Below are 25,263 nucleotides of genomic sequence, written 5' to 3'. Positions count from 1 at the left end.
CTTTGCTGCTGTAGATGGTTTCTTGGTTGTGGTGGCTTTCTTGGGAGTTAGAACGGCCCTCTTCTCTGCTACGGCCAGCTTGAATGATCCACTAGCTCCACTTCCCTTGGTCTGAACAAGAATGCCGTCAGCCACTGCTTTCTTGAGAAATCTTCGGATGTAAATGGCGATCTTGGCAGCCTCGACTTTGTTGTTGGCAACAACGTACTTCTTGATTGCTTGTAGAGACGAGCCCTTACGGTCTTTGAGTGCTGCGACCGCGGCTAGAACCATTTGACTAGTTTTCGGGTGAGCAACCTGGACGCGAGGTTTCCTGGTGGTGGCCACCACAGCAGCAGCCGCAGCCTTCTTGGTAGGCTTTGCTTCTACCATGATGATGATGAGATAACCAAGGTGATGAGAGACGCTCAGACAGTCACGGGGGAATGATGCTGCCGCCGCTTGAGCCGAACCTATTTATGTGCCGGCACGGTACAGAAGCTGCAACCTGGCAACTCGTCCACCAATCACAACGGTTGGTTTTACGGCTCCGAAACCTGGATCCCATATCTTCTCTAAAATAGAAGCATTTGTTCATGTTCTTTGTAAAAGTATCATAAAGCAGGACAGATGAGACAAATATCATAAAAACTGAAGAGCAGATGAGCACACACATGTATGTATTACAAAAGAAAATCCACAAATTCATTAGAAATTGGCAGGGCAGGCTGAGGAAGTAGGTAGATGTAAAATGTCTGTAAATGGCGAAAGAACATAAACCCAAGACTGAATAAACGATGTTAAATATCCATGCCAAGGAGACAAAAATATGTTAGGATACAATTACCATTAAGACACCACAAGAAGGTCCGTATCCTGCCGTGATGACTAAAAAGAGTTGGTTATTAGCCACAATGTGTAGGCAGTCTCATGCCAACGGCCATACCACGTTGAGAACACCGCTTCTCGTCCGATCAGCGAAGTTAAGCAACGTTGGGTTTGGTTAGTACTTGGATGGGTGACCGCCTGGGAACACCAAATGCTGTTGGCAATAATGTTTTTTGTTTTGTTTTGTTTTGTTTCGTTTGTTTTTGTTTGAATGGCTGGCTCCACGGGAAATTCACGGAGTTGTGTGGAATAAGGCCTGGTAAAATGAATTAATATGTATGTCATGTTTAAAACAAACTCGCTTAATATAGTGTGTGAGGCTTTATACAAAAACAAACAACCAAAACAAAACATGTTGTTTTATATATATATATATATATATATATATATATATATATATATATATATATATATATATATATATATATATATATAGCTTAATCCGGGTTTGAACTCGCAACTCCAAGAATACGCATCACTTATATACACTTTACCACTGGACCACAGCTGCAGGACACAAGCTTGATGCTGAGGTATCAATTTAATGACGTAAATGCCATTTCCACAAATAAATGATAATTTAAAAGTATTTGTATGTACAAATCTTTTCTGTTTAAAAGGCTACAATATCAGTTACTGATATAATTTGTGTTAATGTTTCTATACCCACAGGAAGGCATGTTTTTGCTTATATGTAAGGGGTACGGAGAAGGAATCCACAGACCATCAGTCCCCTTCCCCCCCCCCCCCCCCCCCCCCCTCCCACCTACTACCACCACCACCACCACCACTACTCACCACCACCACCACTACTCACCACCACCACCAATCACCACCAATCACCACCAATCACCACCACCACACCTAACCGAAAACCCCCTAACACATCAACCCTCCCCCCAATCAACAGGCGAAATAATAACCCTCAAATGCCTGCCTGCCTGCCAGCCAGCCAATACTAACGGTCTTCTCAGAAAGAAAATCTCTTTGTATCTGTATTACTTGATGAAATGTATGATTCTAATAATGAAAATAAATTTTGATGTCGGTTGTATGAGCATAATGACCAATATGCACATGATATGAATGAATTAAATAGTGTAGTTTTAAGTAATTAGGTTGTAGACACATTAAGCGGATATGATATTTGACGCGTCCAGAACTGGTGATTTTTGGTTTAGTTTTAAATGCACCACCACCATTGCTTCCCCAGAGCCTAATTAAGGACCGGTAAAAGGAGTCAATATGTATGTCATCTATAAAACCAAAGAATGAATAAAAACACACACACACACACACACCTACATAATAGTATTAGGAAGATTGTATGGCAAAAAAAAAAAGTACTCCCATTGGGTCGTTTGAACTCGCGACTTCCAAAACACCAGCCACACACCTTACCACCCAGCCACCATAGAGTTGGTATAATTGTGCAACTTTAGTTATAAAAGTAAAGTTCTTATTGTCTCAAATCTTATTGTCTGTTCTATGAAAAGGCATGATGTAAATTATGTATTTTTTGAATGATTGAATTGTAGGCACATTAAGCGGATTCGATATTTGATATATCCAGAAAAGGTGATTTCTGTTCAGTTTTAAAATGCATCACTGTTAACGCTAAAGGACTGGTAAAACGACTCGATGTTTGTCATTTTTAAAATAAACACTAAAACTAGGCCCTTAACATATATAATGTTTGAATATAAATTGAATGCATATAAATACAAAGTGGGAGTGGCTGGCTGGCTGGCTGGCTGGCTGGCTGGCTGGCTGGCTGGCTGGCTGGCTGGCTGGCTGGCTGGCTGGCTGCCTGCCTGCCTGCCTGCCTGCCTGCCTGCCTGCCTGCCTGCCTGCCTGCCTGCCTGCCTGGCTGGCTGGCTGGCTGGCCGCCCGCCCGCCCGCCCGCCCGCCCGCCCGCCCGCCCGCCCGCCCGCCTGCCTTGCCTTGCCTTGCCTTGCCTTGCCTTGCCTGTCCTGTCCTGTCCTGTTCTGTTATTGCCTTGCCTTGCCTTGCCTTGCCTTGCCTTGCCCTGCCCTGCCCTGCCTTGGCTGCAGCTGGCTGGCTGGCCGTAAATCAACTCTTAACAACACCATACCACACCACACCATCACTCATCACCCATCACCCACCACCGGCCCCAGTCTCCCAGCCTCTCTTATATACCCGAGCAGGCCCTTTAAATTATTTGAATTGTTGCACTTCGGCCAATGGCAGGCACGATCGCTGCTGCTCAAACATATTCTGGTTCACAAGTATTAATATATATATATATATATATATATATATATATATATATATATATATATATATATATATATATATATATATATATATATATATATATATATTCATGAAACACATTAAAACCTTGATCATTTATTCATTCATTACGTCTAGTGAAGAATTGCTTTTGTTCATTTGTATGATTAAAAATTAATAGAATATGAATTCCTCGCTTAAAGTAAAATATAAAATATATATTGGATTTATATGATTGGTTAATATTCCAAGTGATGCTGAATATCCCCTATAATTTTGTTTTGTTTGTTTGTTTGTTATGTACACATTCCAAATGAAATCAATATAAATGTTATTATTAATGTTTGAAAGTTGATTGTCTACTTGAATCTCTCTATTAAAGTGTGTGTGGCTCCGGATGGAGCCTGGTTATGGTATTTGTCGTGGTGGGTGGCAGAAGTGCTTACTTCTTCTCTGTCTTCTTTGGCAAAAGAACTGCCTGAATGTTTGGAAGAACACCTCCCTGTGCAATGGTTACGCCAGACAGAAGTTTGTTGAGTTCTTCGTCGTTGCGGATGGCCAACTGCAAGTGACGTGGGATGATACGGGTCTTCTTGTTGTCACGTGCGGCGTTACCGGCGAGCTCCAGAACTTCGGCAGCGAGGTATTCCATGACGGCTGCCAGGTAGACAGGAGCGCCAGCACCGACGCGTTCGGCGTAGTTGCCCTTACGCAGCAGACGGTGAATTCTGCCCACGGGGAACTGAAGTCCGGCCCTGCTGGAGCGAGACTTTGACTTGCCCTTCACTTTGCCTCCCTTGCCGCGTCCTGACATTGCTGCTGCTGTTGTGGGTTTGTGGTCTTTTATGCCGCCCCGCAGATCGAGCTTCGTGTTATATACCCCGCTCAGGATCAAGGGAGCCCGCCACTGACCAATCAGCGCGCTCCGCCACGCGACCCGCTCTGAGCTGAGTCGCGAGCGGGATATAAAAGGAAAGCTCGCCTCGCGCAAAAGTTCATTATTGTATCGCAACGCCAGCCAGCACGAGCATCATCATGCCACCCAAGGCATCTGGAAAGGCTGCCAAGAAGGCCGGAAAGGCCCAGAAGGCCATTGCCAAGGGCGATAAGAAAAAGAAGCGCAGGAGGAAGGAGAGCTACAGCATCTACATCTACAAAGTGCTGAAGCAGGTCCACCCCGACACTGGTATCTCTTCCAAAGCCATGTCGATCATGAACTCGTTCGTGAACGACATCTTCGAGCGCATCGCCGCCGAGGCTTCTCGCCTGGCCCACTACAACAAGCGTTCCACCATTACCAGTCGGGAGATCCAGACGGCTGTAAGGCTCCTGTTGCCCGGAGAACTGGCCAAGCACGCCGTCTCTGAGGGCACTAAGGCCGTCACCAAGTACACCTCCTCCAAGTAAACGGCTTACTTACTGCCCTGTGGTGGTGGCTTGGCCTCAAACCAACAAACTCGGCTCCATTGGAGCCACACTTTAATTTCTAAAGAGATTGTGAGTGTTAGACACCAATACTATTATAACAAAAACCTCTGTCACTGAAAGCAAATAGCTATAAAATGAGAATATTTATGAAACTGTCTGTGTGTGTTTCTCTCTCTCAGTGTCTGTCTGTCTGTCTGTCTGTCTGTCTGTCTGTCTGTCTGTCTGCCTGCCTGCCTGCCTGCCTGTCTGTCTGTCTGTCTTGTCTGTCTTGTCTGTCTGTCTGTGTGTGTCTCTCTCTCTCTCTCTCTCTCTCTCTCTCTCTCTCTCTCTCTCTCTCTCTCTCTCTCTCTCTCTCTCTCTCTCTCTCTCTCTCTCTCTCAACACATATAAGCACTCGGTATCTTTTTTCTAGAGATTAGAGATTCATTGTTATGTTCCACATTAGGATTACTATGCAGGCCACCCTCTTAGGTTTGAAAATGTCAAGAAAACGGTTAATTTAAAATGTCATCTCCTAACTTAACAGATTAAGCCAGAGGACCGAAAACAGAATAAAACAGGACTGGACAGTATATGTCACTTATACAAGCTGCTTTTATTTCTAGTACAGTATGACAATTTTTATTTTGGGGGGGGGGGGGGGGGTGATCCTTGACAGTGCATAAGAGTGAAAAGCGACGGCGTTTTGTTTGTAAGAGAACAGGTTGTACTACAAATGACTTGATTTATTGATATCACATGTATGTATGACACCTAAATTATGCTAGGAATGTCTGAAATCTCCTTAGAAGGATATTTTGGCCCTGAGAAGGGCCGAGTTTGGTGTATACTAGGGTGGTCGATTTAGCTTATGCACGCTCTCCACGGATACGGCGAGCAAGCTGAATGTCCTTTGGCATGATGGTGACACGCTTGGCGTGGATGGCACAGAGGTTAGTGTCCTCGAAGAGACCGACCAGGTAAGCCTCGGATGCCTCCTGTAAAGCCATGACGGCAGACGACTGGAAGCGAAGATCGGTCTTGAAGTCCTGGGCAATCTCGCGCACCAGACGCTGGAAGGGAAGTTTCCTGATGAGCAACTCGGTGCTCTTCTGGTAACGACGGATCTCACGCAGGGCGACCGTTCCGGGCCTGTAACGGTGAGGCTTCTTCACACCCCCTGTGGCAGGAGCAGACTTGCGTGCTGCCTTGGTGGCCAGCTGCTTACGAGGAGCCTTGCCTCCCGTGGACTTGCGAGCAGTCTGCTTGGTGCGAGCCATGGTGAACAACTGTGGTTTGTGATGGCCGGCGCCGAAAAATTTTTGCTTATATACGCCGTCTCGAGGCGCTTGCTCGAGCGCCATTGGCTGCTCGACTCGCCTACGTCACCCCGTTGCCCCTCCCCTCCTTCCTCTGGCTGCAGCCAACAGGCGGCTCACCTCAATCACTATTATCGCTGATTTTGCTCTATTTTTTGGATTTGTGCAAAAGTCATTTCACAGGGACGTGAAACAGACGAGTAGGCAACTGCAGTTTTGAAAGCGTTGTGAGAAAGCCGTGTCTACTCGACCACAAGCGTAAAGTAAGGGCAGGCAGGAGTTGCAATGCTACTAGTACGTCCGCTTGATGGGATATAGTCGGGAAATCGTGCGGGCATTCGTCAATTCGATTCACACAACTTCAACACCATGACTGGACGCGGCAAGGGAGGCAAGGGACTCGGAAAGGGTGGCGCCAAGCGTCATCGTAAGGTGCTACGTGACAACATCCAGGGCATCACCAAGCCCGCTATTCGTCGCTTAGCTCGTCGTGGCGGCGTGAAGCGTATTTCGGGTCTCATCTACGAAGAGACCCGTGGCGTCCTGAAGGTGTTCCTCGAGAACGTCATCCGTGATGCTGTAACCTACACGGAACACGCCAAGAGGAAGACCGTCACTGCTATGGACGTGGTGTACGCTCTGAAGCGCCAGGGTCGTACCCTCTACGGATTCGGCGGATAAGAGCTTGGCTAATCCATCGATTCCACCCACCACCACCTCAAAACGGGACCTAATTAGGTCCCTATACTTTTTTACTGAAGGGCTTAATAGACGATAACATAAATTGTTTTGATATCAGCTAGCACATTGGGTCTTATGAAATCTATTTTTTATCCTCGCATGCTTAAAGGGACTCTGATTGGGGAGGGAGGGGGGGGGGGGGGGGGGGGAAGGTTTGTTACGTTATATACTAGCAGAGCAGGATCATTGGTGGGGGGTGAGGGGGAGAGAGAGAGAGAGAGAGAGAGAGAGATCTTTCCCAACTCTTCCTTTTTACATGAGTGAGCTACCCGTTTTATTCATTTTATCCTTCTCAGAGCTGTTTTGATAGTATCCAAATGATGGTAAATGAAAAGGGAGGACACGAATATCTACCCAGAATTCAGGACTGGCAATCGATATGCATGTTTGAGTGCGAATCTTTTTCTCTCTCAACTTAGGTATACGTTTATGTCGTACCTAAAAGCGAGAACCACACTATTGGGACAAGTATGCAAGGCCCAATTTTCCTAACAAGCACAGTTAATTTTGTTATTTTCGAACATTTCTTTCCAAATTGGTTTATCCAATTAACAGTATTATATTAAGATCATGAATTGCTGGGTTAGGTTAGGTTAGGTTAGGTTAGGTTAGGTTAGGTTAGCTTAGGTTAGGTTAGGTTAGGTTAGGTTAGCTTAGCTTAGCTTGGGTTAGCTTAGGTTAGGTTAGGTTAGCTTAGCTTGGGTTAGCATAGGTTAGGTTAGGTTTGATTACATTTCTATGTTAGATTTAACTCAAATTCAAAACAATTGCAGTCATTCGGCTTGTTAGTCAACTTGCCTCTAATAGGGGCAATTTGTCTAACAAGACTATTTAGTTTTGTGTGCATATATATATATATATATATATATATATATATATATATATATATATATATATATATATATATATATATATATATATATATATATATATATATATATATATATATATATATATATATATATATATATATATATATATATATATATATATATATATATATATATATATATATATATATATATATATTATAGCTTCAAGACTCCGAACCAATATAGAAGCATCAAGAGGAAGTGCTTGTGTTATGGGCCAATAGGCCTTCTGCAGTTACTTCCATTCTTATGTTTTTATTCCCATTGGTTCGTGTTTTATCTTGTGTAAATGTCAATCACCTTACCCAAAACTTTGGTACCATATCACCTCACCCATGTGTATATATAAATATATATATATATATATATATATATATATATATATATATATATATATATATATATATATATATATATATATATATATATATAATATACAGAGTAAATCTACCCCAAAAGTAATGATTTATTTGTCTACAAAACTAAACTCTTTTTGGAATCATATGAGGCCCCTCCACTGAGGGGGGAGGCCTGGATGTTTATTGTCATGTGTATTCATGCTGCTTGCATGTCATCGTTTATTTTGCCTTTGTTGTTTTCTTGACAGCTTTCTTTGCCTTGGGTGGTTTGGGAGATTTTGAAGCTCTCTTTATTTTGGGCTTTTTGTTCCCAACAACAAGCTGCTGCTGCTGCTTCTTTTTCAAGGCTGTAGGTGGTTTGTTGCTTGTGGCGGCTTTCTTGGGAGTTACCACGGCCTTCTTTGCTGCTGTAGATGGTTTCTTGGTTGTGGTGGCTTTCTTGGGAGTTAGAACGGCCCTCTTCTCTGCTACGGCCAGCTTGAATGATCCACTAGCTCCACTTCCCTTGGTCTGAACAAGAATGCCGTCAGCCACTGCTTTCTTGAGAAATCTTCGGATGTAAATGGCGATCTTGGCAGCCTCGACTTTGTTGTTGGCAACAACGTACTTCTTGATTGCTTGTAGAGACGAGCCCTTACGGTCTTTGAGTGCTGCGACCGCGGCTAGAACCATTTGACTAGTTTTCGGGTGAGCAACCTGGACGCGAGGTTTCCTGGTGGTGGCCACCACAGCAGCAGCCGCAGCCTTCTTGGTAGGCTTTGCTTCTACCATGATGATGATGAGATAACCAAGGTGATGAGAGACGCTCAGACAGTCACGGGGGAATGATGCTGCCGCCGCTTGAGCCGAACCTATTTATGTGCCGGCACGGTACAGAAGCTGCAACCTGGCAACTCGTCCACCAATCACAACGGTTGGTTTTACGGCTCCGAAACCTGGATCCCATATCTTCTCTAAAATAGAAGCATTTGTTCATGTTCTTTGTAAAAGTATCATAAAGCAGGACAGATGAGACAAATATCATAAAAACTGAAGAGCAGATGAGCACACACATGTATGTATTACAAAAGAAAATCCACAAATTCATTAGAAATTGGCAGGGCAGGCTGAGGAAGTAGGTAGATGTAAAATGTCTGTAAATGGCGAAAGAACATAAACCCAAGACTGAATAAACGATGTTAAATATCCATGCCAAGGAGACAAAAATATGTTAGGATACAATTACCATTAAGACACCACAAGAAGGTCCGTATCCTGCCGTGATGACTAAAAAGAGTTGGTTATTAGCCACAATGTGTAGGCAGTCTCATGCCAACGGCCATACCACGTTGAGAACACCGCTTCTCGTCCGATCAGCGAAGTTAAGCAACGTTGGGTTTGGTTAGTACTTGGATGGGTGACCGCCTGGGAACACCAAATGCTGTTGGCAATAATGTTTTTTGTTTTGTTTTGTTTTGTTTCGTTTGTTTTTGTTTGAATGGCTGGCTCCACGGGAAATTCACGGAGTTGTGTGGAATAAGGCCTGGTAAAATGAATTAATATGTATGTCATGTTTAAAACAAACTCGCTTAATATAGTGTGTGAGGCTTTATACAAAAACAAACAACCAAAACAAAACATGTTGTTTTATATATATATATATATATATATATATATATATATATATATATATATATATATATATATATATATATATATATATATATATAGCTTAATCCGGGTTTGAACTCGCAACTCCAAGAATACGCATCACTTATATACACTTTACCACTGGACCACAGCTGCAGGACACAAGCTTGATGCTGAGGTATCAATTTAATGACGTAAATGCCATTTCCACAAATAAATGATAATTTAAAAGTATTTGTATGTACAAATCTTTTCTGTTTAAAAGGCTACAATATCAGTTACTGATATAATTTGTGTTAATGTTTCTATACCCACAGGAAGGCATGTTTTTGCTTATATGTAAGGGGTACGGAGAAGGAATCCACAGACCATCAGTCCCCTTCCCCCCCCCCCCCCCCCCCCCCCCCCCCCCCCCCCTCCCACCTACTACCACCACCACCACCACCACTACTCACCACCACCACCACTACTCACCACCACCACCAATCACCACCAATCACCACCAATCACCACCAATCACCACCACCACACCTAACCGAAAACCCCCTAACACATCAACCCTCCCCCCAATCAACAGGCGAAATAATAACCCTCAAATGCCTGCCTGCCTGCCAGCCAGCCAATACTAACGGTCTTCTCAGAAAGAAAATCTCTTTGTATCTGTATTACTTGATGAAATGTATGATTCTAATAATGAAAATAAATTTTGATGTCGGTTGTATGAGCATAATGACCAATATGCACATGATATGAATGAATTAAATAGTGTAGTTTTAAGTAATTAGGTTGTAGACACATTAAGCGGATATGATATTTGACGCGTCCAGAACTGGTGATTTTTGGTTTAGTTTTAAATGCACCACCACCATTGCTTCCCCAGAGCCTAATTAAGGACCGGTAAAAGGAGTCAATATGTATGTCATCTATAAAACCAAAGAATGAATAAAAACACACACACACACACACACCTACATAATAGTATTAGGAAGATTGTATGGCAAAAAAAAAAAGTACTCCCATTGGGTCGTTTGAACTCGCGACTTCCAAAACACCAGCCACACACCTTACCACCCAGCCACCATAGAGTTGGTATAATTGTGCAACTTTAGTTATAAAAGTAAAGTTCTTATTGTCTCAAATCTTATTGTCTGTTCTATGAAAAGGCATGATGTAAATTATGTATTTTTTGAATGATTGAATTGTAGGCACATTAAGCGGATTCGATATTTGATATATCCAGAAAAGGTGATTTCTGTTCAGTTTTAAAATGCATCACTGTTAACGCTAAAGGACTGGTAAAACGACTCGATGTTTGTCATTTTTAAAATAAACACTAAAACTAGGCCCTTAACATATATAATGTTTGAATATAAATTGAATGCATATAAATACAAAGTGGGAGTGGCTGGCTGGCTGGCTGGCTGGCTGGCTGGCTGGCTGGCTGGCTGGCTGGCTGGCTGGCTGGCTGGCTGGCTGGCTGGCTGGCTGGCTGGCTGCCTGCCTGCCTGCCTGCCTGCCTGCCTGCCTGCCTGCCTGCCTGCCTGCCTGGCTGGCTGGCTGGCTGGCCGCCCGCCCGCCCGCCCGCCCGCCCGCCCGCCCGCCTGCTTGCCTTGCCTTGCCTTGCCTTGCCTTGCCTGTCCTGTCCTGTCCTGTTCTGTTATTGCCTTGCCTTGCCTTGCCTTGCCTTGCCTTGCCCTGCCCTGCCCTGCCTTGGCTGCAGCTGGCTGGCTGGCCGTAAATCAACTCTTAACAACACCATACCACACCACACCATCACTCATCACCCATCACCCACCACCGGCCCCAGTCTCCCAGCCTCTCTTATATACCCGAGCAGGCCCTTTAAATTATTTGAATTGTTGCACTTCGGCCAATGGCAGGCACGATCGCTGCTGCTCAAACATATTCTGGTTCACAAGTATTAATATATATATATATATATATATATATATATATATATATATATATATATATATATATATATATATATATATATATATATATATATTCATGAAACACATTAAAACCTTGATCATTTATTCATTCATTACGTCTAGTGAAGAATTGCTTTTGTTCATTTGTATGATTAAAAATTAATAGAATATGAATTCCTCGCTTAAAGTAAAATATAAAATATATATTGGATTTATATGATTGGTTAATATTCCAAGTGATGCTGAATATCCCCTATAATTTTGTTTTGTTTGTTTGTTTGTTATGTACACATTCCAAATGAAATCAATATAAATGTTATTATTAATGTTTGAAAGTTGATTGTCTACTTGAATCTCTCTATTAAAGTGTGTGTGGCTCCGGATGGAGCCTGGTTATGGTATTTGTCGTGGTGGGTGGCAGAAGTGCTTACTTCTTCTCTGTCTTCTTTGGCAAAAGAACTGCCTGAATGTTTGGAAGAACACCTCCCTGTGCAATGGTTACGCCAGACAGAAGTTTGTTGAGTTCTTCGTCGTTGCGGATGGCCAACTGCAAGTGACGTGGGATGATACGGGTCTTCTTGTTGTCACGTGCGGCGTTACCGGCGAGCTCCAGAACTTCGGCAGCGAGGTATTCCATGACGGCTGCCAGGTAGACAGGAGCGCCAGCACCGACGCGTTCGGCGTAGTTGCCCTTACGCAGCAGACGGTGAATTCTGCCCACGGGGAACTGAAGTCCGGCCCTGCTGGAGCGAGACTTTGACTTGCCCTTCACTTTGCCTCCCTTGCCGCGTCCTGACATTGCTGCTGCTGTTGTGGGTTTGTGGTCTTTTATGCCGCTTTCGCTTTGCTTTGCTTTGATGTCCAAAGAGCTTGGAAAGGGTGTGGGAGGAAGAAGGATGGGGCGATGAAATTCTTGGAAGAGGATTTGGATGTGGAGAGAGGAGGCTTGAAAGTTCGGTGGCCCGTCCACCTTGGATTGGAGATGTTTTTTCAGTCAAAGCCTGTAGCTTAAGTTCTTCTTGGGCGGCAGGAGGCTAGTGGTGGGGCAGGGTGATGTCGTCCTGGTTCACATGAGGTGGTCTGTCTGGCTTGGAGGAGGCGTCTTCCTTATTGAGGTGGTGAGAGGTAAGTTCACTGTTGCTTGGTGGTGTCTCGGCCAGGAGGTATTCGCATGTACTTCCCGAATGTTAGCGGTGGTATTGGTATTCCTGCCGGGTCTTCATCTTCTTCCAGGAAGGTCACTTGTCCCCTCTTGAAGTCGAATTTAGGGTCGATGTATGCACTCTCCAGAGCGCAGAGGTCTACATAGCGTTCCACGGTCTCGTGGTGGACAAACACACGGTAAGGGATGGTGGTCTTGAGCTGGTTCATGATCCTGTTGCATTCTAAGGCAATGACCATTCTTGTGCTTCGATTGCCGTTGAAAGTGCCACCGTGATTGAGGTAAAGTCCAAAGCAGGGCACTTTCTTGCTTGATTTGCTTGGGTTTAGGTCGAAGTCTGGGGCCTCATATGTGAAGGTCTCAGCCAAGGCTTCTAGGGACTCTGGTTCTGAATCTGATTCTGATTCCACTTGCTGACTTTTTGGTCTCCTTTTTGCTCTCATTTTCTTCCGTCTCGGGCTGGTGGGGGCAGGTGATGAGGTTGACTTGTCTGCTGTGGTGGTAGTCTGGGTGGATGCTGTTGCCTGGGTGACTTGTGCTGGGTTCGACTCCGGTGGTGGTGGTTGCGGTATGACTGCGGTTACTGTTGGTGTTGGAATTTCGTCTGTTTGGGTTGAAGCAGCGTTGTGATGTTGAAATAGGTCTGCTGGTATCAACATTGTAGGCAGGTTGTTCTGGGCGAGCAGCCTGTTCAGTACTCTCACGTATTTTGCGTTGTCTGTTCCCGCCTCTCTCTCAGCTACACTGATCAGGCATGGGATGAGAGTGGTGTTGGTCGAGGCCGCTGATTGGTTGACAGTCAAGTTGGTTGGCTGAGCTGCAGTCGCCTGTGTCCTGGGTCCCCATTGGGGGGTGGTCTGGCCTGGTGTGGACGTCTGTGTAGCAGGAGCAGAAGCGTTGGGAAGCACTGGAAACGATGTAGCTTGGATATTGAAGCTCGCCGGCTGATTGGTTGTTGGGTTGGCAGTTGCTGTTTTATTTATTTCGTCTAGTCGTACTTGGCAGTCCATGGAGACGGCGATGTGAGCTCCTCCACAATTGAGGCACAGTTTGGTGGTTGACCGGCAGGTTTTGAAGTGATGATCCTGGGTACAAATGCTGCATTTAACCTCTGCTTGTTGGCAGTTCTTGGTATCATGATCGTACTTGTAGCACTTAAAGCACTGGCGAATGTTGTAGTACCGTTCCTTCTTTACAGTGTCAGGTGTGATGGAAATATCCAGACATCTAAATCCATTTTCCACAGCTTGGGTCGCTGCAGCAGCTGTTGTGAAGGTGACCTTGAGAGTAGGCCTAGGGTTGTCGTTGTTCTTGATGACCTTGACTGTAGCAGCAGTCAGAGACGGGTTTCTGGTGTTGATACTATCAAGTATGGTACCAGGGTCTTGGGTGGCGATGTAGACACTTGTGTGGCTGACGAAGATGGTTCGTTCAGCCAAGTAGCGACGGTTAGGAGTGATGATCAGGTTGGCGTTTCGTAGGGCGTCCTGGTGTTCTGGTGCAAACAGTTGCTCCAGAGCTTGCTCGCTTGAATAAAGGAGTACAGCGCCGTCAGCATCGTCACGGATGTCCAACGGGGCTGCATTCGTGATGTCAACGATTTTCCTTAGTAATTGGGGTCCGGTGTAAGTGGTTTCGTCACGAAACCGGACCTTTATGCGGTAAATCATGGCTCTACGTTGCTGCCTAATATTTACCCACCCGGCAGTGCTGGGTGCAGAGAGCCTGATCTAGGTTTTCGGTCGAAAGTTATGTTTTTTCTTTTTTTTTAAAGATGGTTTGTCTTTATCTTTTATGCCTTTTATGCCGCCCCGCAGATCGAGCTTCGTGTTATATACCCCGCTCAGGATCAAGGGAGCCCGCCACTGACCAATCAGCGCGCTCCGCCACGCGACCCGCTCTGAGCTGAGTCGCGAGCGGGATATAAAAGGAAAGCTCGCCTCGCGCAAAAGTTCATTATTGTATCGCAACGCCAGCCAGCACGAGCATCATCATGCCACCCAAGGCATCTGGAAAGGCTGCCAAGAAGGCCGGAAAGGCCCAGAAGGCCATTGCCAAGGGCGATAAGAAAAAGAAGCGCAGGAGGAAGGAGAGCTACAGCATCTACATCTACAAAGTGCTGAAGCAGGTCCACCCCGACACTGGTATCTCTTCCAAAGCCATGTCGATCATGAACTCGTTCGTGAACGACATCTTCGAGCGCATCGCCGCCGAGGCTTCTCGCCTGGCCCACTACAACAAGCGTTCCACCATTACCAGTCGGGAGATCCAGACGGCTGTAAGGCTCCTGTTGCCCGGAGAACTGGCCAAGCACGCCGTCTCTGAGGGCACTAAGGCCGTCACCAAGTACACCTCCTCCAAGTAAACGGCTTACTTACTGCCCTGTGGTGGTGGCTTGGCCTCAAACCAACAAACTCGGCTCCATTGGAGCCACACTTTAATTTCTAAAGAGATTGTGAGTGTTAGACACCAATACTATTATAACAAAAACCTCTGTCACTGAAAGCAAATAGCTATAAAATGAGAATATTTATGAAACTGTCTGTGTGTGTTTCTCTCTCTCAGTGTCTGTCTGTCTGTCTGTCTGTCTGTCTGTCTGTCTGTCTGTCTGCCTGCCTGCCTGCCTGCCTGTCTGTCTGTCTGTCTTGTCTGTCTTGTCTGTCTGTCTGTGTGTGTCTCTCTCTCTCTCTCTCTCTCTCTCTCTCTCTCTCTCTCTCTCTCTCTCTCTCTCTCTCTCTCTCTCTCTCTCTCTCTCTCTCTCTCTCTCTCTCTCTCTCTCTCAACACATATAAGCACTCGGTATCTTTTTTCTAGAGATTAGAGATTCATTGTTATGTTCCACATTAGGATTACTATGCAGGCCACCCTCTTAGGTTTGAAAATGTCAAGAAAACGGTTAATTTAAAATGTCATCTCCTAACTTAACAGATTAAGCCAGAGGACCGAAAACAGAATAAAACAGGACTGGACAGTATATGTCACTTATACAAGCTGCTTTTATTTCTAGTACAGTATGACAATTTTTATTTTGGGGGGGGGGGGGGGGGTGATCCTTGACAGTGCATAAGAGTGAAAAGCGACGGCGTTTTGTTTGTAAGAGAACAGGTTGTACTACAAATGACTTGATTTATTGATATCACATGTATGTATGACACCTAAATTATGCTAGGAATGTCTGAAATCTCCTTAGAAGGATATTTTGGCCCTGAGAAGGGCCGAGTTTGGTGTATACTAGGGTGGTCGATTTAGCTTATGCACGCTCTCCACGGATACGGCGAGCAAGCTGAATGTCCTTTGGCATGATGGTGACACGCTTGGCGTGGATGGCACAGAGGTTAGTGTCCTCGAAGAGACCGACCAGGTAAGCCTCGGATGCCTCCTGTAAAGCCATGACGGCAGACGACTGGAAGCGAAGATCGGTCTTGAAGTCCTGGGCAATCTCGCGCACCAGACGCTGGAAGGGAAGTTTCCTGATGAGCAACTCGGTGCTCTTCTGGTAACGACGGATCTCACGCAGGGCGACCGTTCCGGGCCTGTAACGGTGAGGCTTCTTCACACCCCCTGTGGCAGGAGCAGACTTGCGTGCTGCCTTGGTGGCCAGCTGCTTACGAGGAGCCTTGCCTCCCGTGGACTTGCGAGCAGTCTGCTTGGTGCGAGCCATGGTGAACAACTGTGGTTTGTGATGGCCGGCGCCGAAAAATTTTTGCTTATATACGCCGTCTCGAGGCGCTTGCTCGAGCGCCATTGGCTGCTCGACTCGCCTACGTCACCCCGTTGCCCCTCCCCTCCTTCCTCTGGCTGCAGCCAACAGGCGGCTCACCTCAATCACTATTATCGCTGATTTTGCTCTATTTTTTGGATTTGTGCAAAAGTCATTTCACAGGGACGTGAAACAGACGAGTAGGCAACTGCAGTTTTGAAAGCGTTGTGAGAAAGCCGTGTCTACTCGACCACAAGCGTAAAGTAAGGGCAGGCAGGAGTTGCAATGCTACTAGTACGTCCGCTTGATGGGATATAGTCGGGAAATCGTGCGGGCATTCGTCAATTCGATTCACACAACTTCAACACCATGACTGGACGCGGCAAGGGAGGCAAGGGACTCGGAAAGGGTGGCGCCAAGCGTCATCGTAAGGTGCTACGTGACAACATCCAGGGCATCACCAAGCCCGCTATTCGTCGCTTAGCTCGTCGTGGCGGCGTGAAGCGTATTTCGGGTCTCATCTACGAAGAGACCCGTGGCGTCCTGAAGGTGTTCCTCGAGAACGTCATCCGTGATGCTGTAACCTACACGGAACACGCCAAGAGGAAGACCGTCACTGCTATGGACGTGGTGTACGCTCTGAAGCGCCAGGGTCGTACCCTCTACGGATTCGGCGGATAAGAGCTTGGCTAATCCATCGATTCCACCCACCACCACCTCAAAACGGGACCTAATTAGGTCCCTATACTTTTTTACTGAAGGGCTTAATAGACGATAACATAAATTGTTTTGATATCAGCTAGCACATTGGGTCTTATGAAATCTATTTTTTATCCTCGCATGCTTAAAGGGACTCTGATTGGGGAGGGAGGGGGGGGGGGGGGGAAGGTTTGTTACGTTATATACTAGCAGAGCAGGATCATTGGTGGGGGGTGAGGGGGAGAGAGAGAGAGAGAGAGAGAGAGAGATCTTTCCCAACTCTTCCTTTTTACATGAGTGAGCTACCCGTTTTATTCATTTTATCCTTCTCAGAGCTGTTTTGATAGTATCCAAATGATGGTAAATGAAAAGGGAGGACACGAATATCTACCCAGAATTCAGGACTGGCAATCGATATGCATGTTTGAGTGCGAATCTTTTTCTCTCTCAACTTAGGTATACGTTTATGTCGTACCTAAAAGCGAGAACCACACTATTGGGACAAGTATGCAAGGCCCAATTTTCCTAACAAGCACAGTTAATTTTGTTATTTTCGAACATTTCTTTCCAAATTGGTTTATCCAATTAACAGTATTATATTAAGATCATGAATTGCTGGGTTAGGTTAGGTTAGGTTAGGTTAGGTTAGGTTAGGTTAGCTTAGGTTAGGTTAGGTTAGGTTAGGTTAGCTTAGCTTAGCTTGGGTTAGCTTAGGTTAGGTTAGGTTAGCTTAGCTTGGGTTAGCATAGGTTAGGTTAGGTTTGATTACATTTCTATGTTAGATTTAACTCAAATTCAAAACAATTGCAGTCATTCGGCTTGTTAGTCAACTTGCCTCTAATAGGGGCAATTTGTCTAACAAGACTATTTAGTTTTGTGTGCATATATATATATATATATATATATATATATATATATATATATATATATATATATATATATATATATATATATATATATATATATATATATATATATATATATATATATATATATATATATATATATATATATATATATATATATATATATATATATATATATATATATATATATATATATATATATATATATATATATTATAGCTTCAAGACTCCGAACCAATATAGAAGCATCAAGAGGAAGTGCTTGTGTTATGGGCCAATAGGCCTTCTGCAGTTACTTCCATTCTTATGTTTTTATTCCCATTGGTTCGTGTTTTATCTTGTGTAAATGTCAATCACCTTACCCAAAACTTTGGTACCATATCACCTCACCCATGTGTATATATAAATATATATATATATATATATATATATATATATATATATATATATATATATATATATATATATATATATATATATATATATATAATATACAGAGTAAATCTACCCCAAAAGTAATGATTTATTTGTCTACAAAACTAAACTCTTTTTGGAATCATATGAGGCCCCTCCACTGAGGGGGGAGGCCTGGATGTTTATTGTCATGTGTATTCATGCTGCTTGCATGTCATCGTTTATTTTGCCTTTGTTGTTTTCTTGACAGCTTTCTTTGCCTTGGGTGGTTTGGGAGATTTTGAAGCTCTCTTTATTTTGGGCTTTTTGTTCCCAACAACAAGCTGCTGCTGCTGCTTCTTTTTCAAGGCTGTAGGTGGTTTGTTGCTTGTGGCGGCTTTCTTGGGAGTTACCACGGCCTTCTTTGCTGCTGTAGATGGTTTCTTGGTTGTGGTGGCTTTCTTGGGAGTTAGAACGGCCCTCTTCTCTGCTACGGCCAGCTTGAATGATCCACTAGCTCCACTTCCCTTGGTCTGAACAAGAATGCCGTCAGCCACTGCTTTCTTGAGAAATCTTCGGATGTAAATGGCGATCTTGGCAGCCTCGACTTTGTTGTTGGCAACAACGTACTTCTTGATTGCTTGTAGAGACGAGCCCTTACGGTCTTTGAGTGCTGCGACCGCGGCTAGAACCATTTGACTAGTTTTCGGGTGAGCAACCTGGACGCGAGGTTTCCTGGTGGTGGCCACCACAGCAGCAGCCGCAGCCTTCTTGGTAGGCTTTGCTTCTACCATGATGATGATGAGATAACCAAGGTGATGAGAGACGCTCAGACAGTCACGGGGGAATGATGCTGCCGCCGCTTGAGCCGAACCTATTTATGTGCCGGCACGGTACAGAAGCTGCAACCTGGCAACTCGTCCACCAATCACAACGGTTGGTTTTACGGCTCCGAAACCTGGATCCCATATCTTCTCTAAAATAGAAGCATTTGTTCATGTTCTTTGTAAAAGTATCATAAAGCAGGACAGATGAGACAAATATCATAAAAACTGAAGAGCAGATGAGCACACACATGTATGTATTACAAAAGAAAATCCACAAATTCATTAGAAATTGGCAGGGCAGGCTGAGGAAGTAGGTAGATGTAAAATGTCTGTAAATGGCGAAAGAACATAAACCCAAGACTGAATAAACGATGTTAAATATCCATGCCAAGGAGACAAAAATATGTTAGGATACAATTACCATTAAGACACCACAAGAAGGTCCGTATCCTGCCGTGATGACTAAAAAGAGTTGGTTATTAGCCACAATGTGTAGGCAGTCTCATGCCAACGGCCATACCACGTTGAGAACACCGCTTCTCGTCCGATCAGCGAAGTTAAGCAACGTTGGGTTTGGTTAGTACTTGGATGGGTGACCGCCTGGGAACACCAAATGCTGTTGGCAATAATGTTTTTTGTTTTGTTTTGTTTTGTTTCGTTTGTTTTTGTTTGAATGGCTGGCTCCACGGGAAATTCACGGAGTTGTGTGGAATAAGGCCTGGTAAAATGAATTAATATGTATGTCATGTTTAAAACAAACTCGCTTAATATAGTGTGTGAGGCTTTATACAAAAACAAACAACCAAAACAAAACATGTTGTTTTATATATATATATATATATATATATATATATATATATATATATATATATATATATATATATATATATATATATATATATAGCTTAATCCGGGTTTGAACTCGCAACTCCAAGAATACGCATCACTTATATACACTTTACCACTGGACCACAGCTGCAGGACACAAGCTTGATGCTGAGGTATCAATTTAATGACGTAAATGCCATTTCCACAAATAAATGATAATTTAAAAGTATTTGTATGTACAAATCTTTTCTGTTTAAAAGGCTACAATATCAGTTACTGATATAATTTGTGTTAATGTTTCTATACCCACAGGAAGGCATGTTTTTGCTTATATGTAAGGGGTACGGAGAAGGAATCCACAGACCATCAGTCCCCTTCCCCCCCCCCCCCCCCCCCCCCCCCCCACCTCCCACCTACTACCACCACCACCACCACCACTACTCACCACCACCACCACTACTCACCACCACCACCAATCACCACCAATCACCACCAATCACCACCACCACACCTAACCGAAAACCCCCTAACACATCAACCCTCCCCCCAATCAACAGGCGAAATAATAACCCTCAAATGCCTGCCTGCCTGCCAGCCAGCCAATACTAACGGTCTTCTCAGAAAGAAAATCTCTTTGTATCTGTATTACTTGATGAAATGTATGATTCTAATAATGAAAATAAATTTTGATGTCGGTTGTATGAGCATAATGACCAATATGCACATGATATGAATGAATTAAATAGTGTAGTTTTAAGTAATTAGGTTGTAGACACATTAAGCGGATATGATATTTGACGCGTCCAGAACTGGTGATTTTTGGTTTAGTTTTAAATGCACCACCACCATTGCTTCCCCAGAGCCTAATTAAGGACCGGTAAAAGGAGTCAATATGTATGTCATCTATAAAACCAAAGAATGAATAAAAACACACACACACACACACACCTACATAATAGTATTAGGAAGATTGTATGGCAAAAAAAAAAAGTACTCCCATTGGGTCGTTTGAACTCGCGACTTCCAAAACACCAGCCACACACCTTACCACCCAGCCACCATAGAGTTGGTATAATTGTGCAACTTTAGTTATAAAAGTAAAGTTCTTATTGTCTCAAATCTTATTGTCTGTTCTATGAAAAGGCATGATGTAAATTATGTATTTTTTGAATGATTGAATTGTAGGCACATTAAGCGGATTCGATATTTGATATATCCAGAAAAGGTGATTTCTGTTCAGTTTTAAAATGCATCACTGTTAACGCTAAAGGACTGGTAAAACGACTCGATGTTTGTCATTTTTAAAATAAACACTAAAACTAGGCCCTTAACATATATAATGTTTGAATATAAATTGAATGCATATAAATACAAAGTGGGAGTGGCTGGCTGGCTGGCTGGCTGGCTGGCTGGCTGGCTGGCTGGCTGGCTGGCTGGCTGGCTGGCTGGCTGGCTGGCTGGCTGGCTGGCTGGCTGCCTGCCTGCCTGCCTGCCTGCCTGCCTGCCTGCCTGCCTGCCTGCCTGCCTGCCTGCCTGGCTGGCTGGCTGGCTGGCCGCCCGCCCGCCCGCCCGCCCGCCCGCCCGCCCGCCCGCCCGCCTGCCTTGCCTTGCCTTGCCTTGCCTTGCCTTGCCTGTCCTGTCCTGTCCTGTTCTGTTATTGCCTTGCCTTGCCTTGCCTTGCCTTGCCTTGCCCTGCCCTGCCCTGCCTTGGCTGCAGCTGGCTGGCTGGCCGTAAATCAACTCTTAACAACACCATACCACACCACACCATCACTCATCACCCATCACCCACCACCGGCCCCAGTCTCCCAGCCTCTCTTATATACCCGAGCAGGCCCTTTAAATTATTTGAATTGTTGCACTTCGGCCAATGGCAGGCACGATCGCTGCTGCTCAAACATATTCTGGTTCACAAGTATTAATATATATATATATATATATATATATATATATATATATATATATATATATATATATATATATATATATATATATATATATATATATATTCATGAAACACATTAAAACCTTGATCATTTATTCATTCATTACGTCTAGTGAAGAATTGCTTTTGTTCATTTGTATGATTAAAAATTAATAGAATATGAATTCCTCGCTTAAAGTAAAATATAAAATATATATTGGATTTATATGATTGGTTAATATTCCAAGTGATGCTGAATATCCCCTATAATTTTGTTTTGTTTGTTTGTTTGTTATGTACACATTCCAAATGAAATCAATATAAATGTTATTATTAATGTTTGAAAGTTGATTGTCTACTTGAATCTCTCTATTAAAGTGTGTGTGGCTCCGGATGGAGCCTGGTTATGGTATTTGTCGTGGTGGGTGGCAGAAGTGCTTACTTCTTCTCTGTCTTCTTTGGCAAAAGAACTGCCTGAATGTTTGGAAGAACACCTCCCTGTGCAATGGTTACGCCAGACAGAAGTTTGTTGAGTTCTTCGTCGTTGCGGATGGCCAACTGCAAGTGACGTGGGATGATACGGGTCTTCTTGTTGTCACGTGCGGCGTTACCGGCGAGCTCCAGAACTTCGGCAGCGAGGTATTCCATGACGGCTGCCAGGTAGACAGGAGCGCCAGCACCGACGCGTTCGGCGTAGTTGCCCTTACGCAGCAGACGGTGAATTCTGCCCACGGGGAACTGAAGTCCGGCCCTGCTGGAGCGAGACTTTGACTTGCCCTTCACTTTGCCTCCCTTGCCGCGTCCTGACATTGCTGCTGCTGTTGTGGGTTTGTGGTCTTTTATGCCGCCCCGCAGATCGAGCTTCGTGTTATATACCCCGCTCAGGATCAAGGGAGCCCGCCACTGACCAATCAGCGCGCTCCGCCACGCGACCCGCTCTGAGCTGAGTCGCGAGCGGGATATAAAAGGAAAGCTCGCCTCGCGCAAAAGTTCATTATTGTATCGCAACGCCAGCCAGCACGAGCATCATCATGCCACCCAAGGCATCTGGAAAGGCTGCCAAGAAGGCCGGAAAGGCCCAGAAGGCCATTGCCAAGGGCGATAAGAAAAAGAAGCGCAGGAGGAAGGAGAGCTACAGCATCTACATCTACAAAGTGCTGAAGCAGGTCCACCCCGACACTGGTATCTCTTCCAAAGCCATGTCGATCATGAACTCGTTCGTGAACGACATCTTCGAGCGCATCGCCGCCGAGGCTTCTCGCCTGGCCCACTACAACAAGCGTTCCACCATTACCAGTCGGGAGATCCAGACGGCTGTAAGGCTCCTGTTGCCCGGAGAACTGGCCAAGCACGCCGTCTCTGAGGGCACTAAGGCCGTCACCAAGTACACCTCCTCCAAGTAAACGGCTTACTTACTGCCCTGTGGTGGTGGCTTGGCCTCAAACCAACAAACTCGGCTCCATTGGAGCCACACTTTAATTTCTAAAGAGATTGTGAGTGTTAGACACCAATACTATTATAACAAAAACCTCTGTCACTGAAAGCAAATAGCTATAAAATGAGAATATTTATGAAACTGTCTGTGTGTGTTTCTCTCTCTCAGTGTCTGTCTGTCTGTCTGTCTGTCTGTCTGTCTGTCTGTCTGTCTGTCTGCCTGCCTGCCTGCCTGCCTGTCTGTCTGTCTGTCTTGTCTGTCTTGTCTGTCTGTCTGTGTGTGTCTCTCTCTCTCTCTCTCTCTCTCTCTCTCTCTCTCTCTCTCTCTCTCTCTCTCTCTCTCTCTCTCTCTCTCTCTCTCTCTCTCTCTCTCTCTCTCTCTCTCTCAACACATATAAGCACTCGGTATCTTTTTTCTAGAGATTAGAGATTCATTGTTATGTTCCACATTAGGATTACTATGCAGGCCACCCTCTTAGGTTTGAAAATGTCAAGAAAACGGTTAATTTAAAATGTCATCTCCTAACTTAACAGATTAAGCCAGAGGACCGAAAACAGAATAAAACAGGACTGGACAGTATATGTCACTTATACAAGCTGCTTTTATTTCTAGTACAGTATGACAATTTTTATTTTGGGGGGGGGGGGGGGGGGGTGATCCTTGACAGTGCATAAGAGTGAAAAGCGACGGCGTTTTGTTTGTAAGAGAACAGGTTGTACTACAAATGACTTGATTTATTGATATCACATGTATGTATGACACCTAAATTATGCTAGGAATGTCTGAAATCTCCTTAGAAGGATATTTTGGCCCTGAGAAGGGCCGAGTTTGGTGTATACTAGGGTGGTCGATTTAGCTTATGCACGCTCTCCACGGATACGGCGAGCAAGCTGAATGTCCTTTGGCATGATGGTGACACGCTTGGCGTGGATGGCACAGAGGTTAGTGTCCTCGAAGAGACCGACCAGGTAAGCCTCGGATGCCTCCTGTAAAGCCATGACGGCAGACGACTGGAAGCGAAGATCGGTCTTGAAGTCCTGGGCAATCTCGCGCACCAGACGCTGGAAGGGAAGTTTCCTGATGAGCAACTCGGTGCTCTTCTGGTAACGACGGATCTCACGCAGGGCGACCGTTCCGGGCCTGTAACGGTGAGGCTTCTTCACACCCCCTGTGGCAGGAGCAGACTTGCGTGCTGCCTTGGTGGCCAGCTGCTTACGAGGAGCCTTGCCTCCCGTGGACTTGCGAGCAGTCTGCTTGGTGCGAGCCATGGTGAACAACTGTGGTTTGTGATGGCCGGCGCCGAAAAATTTTTGCTTATATACGCCGTCTCGAGGCGCTTGCTCGAGCGCCATTGGCTGCTCGACTCGCCTACGTCACCCCGTTGCCCCTCCCCTCCTTCCTCTGGCTGCAGCCAACAGGCGGCTCACCTCAATCACTATTATCGCTGATTTTGCTCTATTTTTTGGATTTGTGCAAAAGTCATTTCACAGGGACGTGAAACAGACGAGTAGGCAACTGCAGTTTTGAAAGCGTTGTGAGAAAGCCGTGTCTACTCGACCACAAGCGTAAAGTAAGGGCAGGCAGGAGTTGCAATGCTACTAGTACGTCCGCTTGATGGGATATAGTCGGGAAATCGTGCGGGCATTCGTCAATTCGATTCACACAACTTCAACACCATGACTGGACGCGGCAAGGGAGGCAAGGGACTCGGAAAGGGTGGCGCCAAGCGTCATCGTAAGGTGCTACGTGACAACATCCAGGGCATCACCAAGCCCGCTATTCGTCGCTTAGCTCGTCGTGGCGGCGTGAAGCGTATTTCGGGTCTCATCTACGAAGAGACCCGTGGCGTCCTGAAGGTGTTCCTCGAGAACGTCATCCGTGATGCTGTAACCTACACGGAACACGCCAAGAGGAAGACCGTCACTGCTATGGACGTGGTGTACGCTCTGAAGCGCCAGGGTCGTACCCTCTACGGATTCGGCGGATAAGAGCTTGGCTAATCCATCGATTCCACCCACCACCACCTCAAAACGGGACCTAAT

General features: G+C 45.0%; 3 non-coding genes across 3 annotated transcripts; all 3 read left to right on the top strand.

Moving 5' to 3' along the window:
• Positions 1 to 911: 911 nt before the first annotated feature.
• LOC138361189 (5S ribosomal RNA) lies at positions 912 to 1,030 on the top strand. Its single transcript, XR_011226839.1, has one exon. It is a non-coding gene; the product is annotated as a 5S ribosomal RNA (ribosomal RNA).
• Positions 1,031 to 9,134: 8,104 nt separating this feature from the next.
• On the top strand, positions 9,135 to 9,253 carry LOC138361193 (5S ribosomal RNA). Its single transcript, XR_011226843.1, has one exon. It is a non-coding gene; the product is annotated as a 5S ribosomal RNA (ribosomal RNA).
• A 10,287-nt stretch (positions 9,254 to 19,540) lies between these two features.
• LOC138361192 (5S ribosomal RNA) lies at positions 19,541 to 19,659 on the top strand. The gene has a single exon (XR_011226842.1). It is a non-coding gene; the product is annotated as a 5S ribosomal RNA (ribosomal RNA).
• The last annotated feature ends 5,604 nt before the right edge of the window (positions 19,660 to 25,263 follow it).

This window comes from Procambarus clarkii, unplaced genomic scaffold, assembly GCF_040958095.1.
Source record: "Procambarus clarkii isolate CNS0578487 unplaced genomic scaffold, FALCON_Pclarkii_2.0 HiC_scaffold_245, whole genome shotgun sequence".
NCBI classification, from domain to species: domain Eukaryota; kingdom Metazoa; phylum Arthropoda; class Malacostraca; order Decapoda; family Cambaridae; genus Procambarus; species Procambarus clarkii.
The sequence above is the reverse complement of the archived record's forward strand: the minus strand, read 5'-3'. Positions and strand labels throughout refer to the sequence as shown.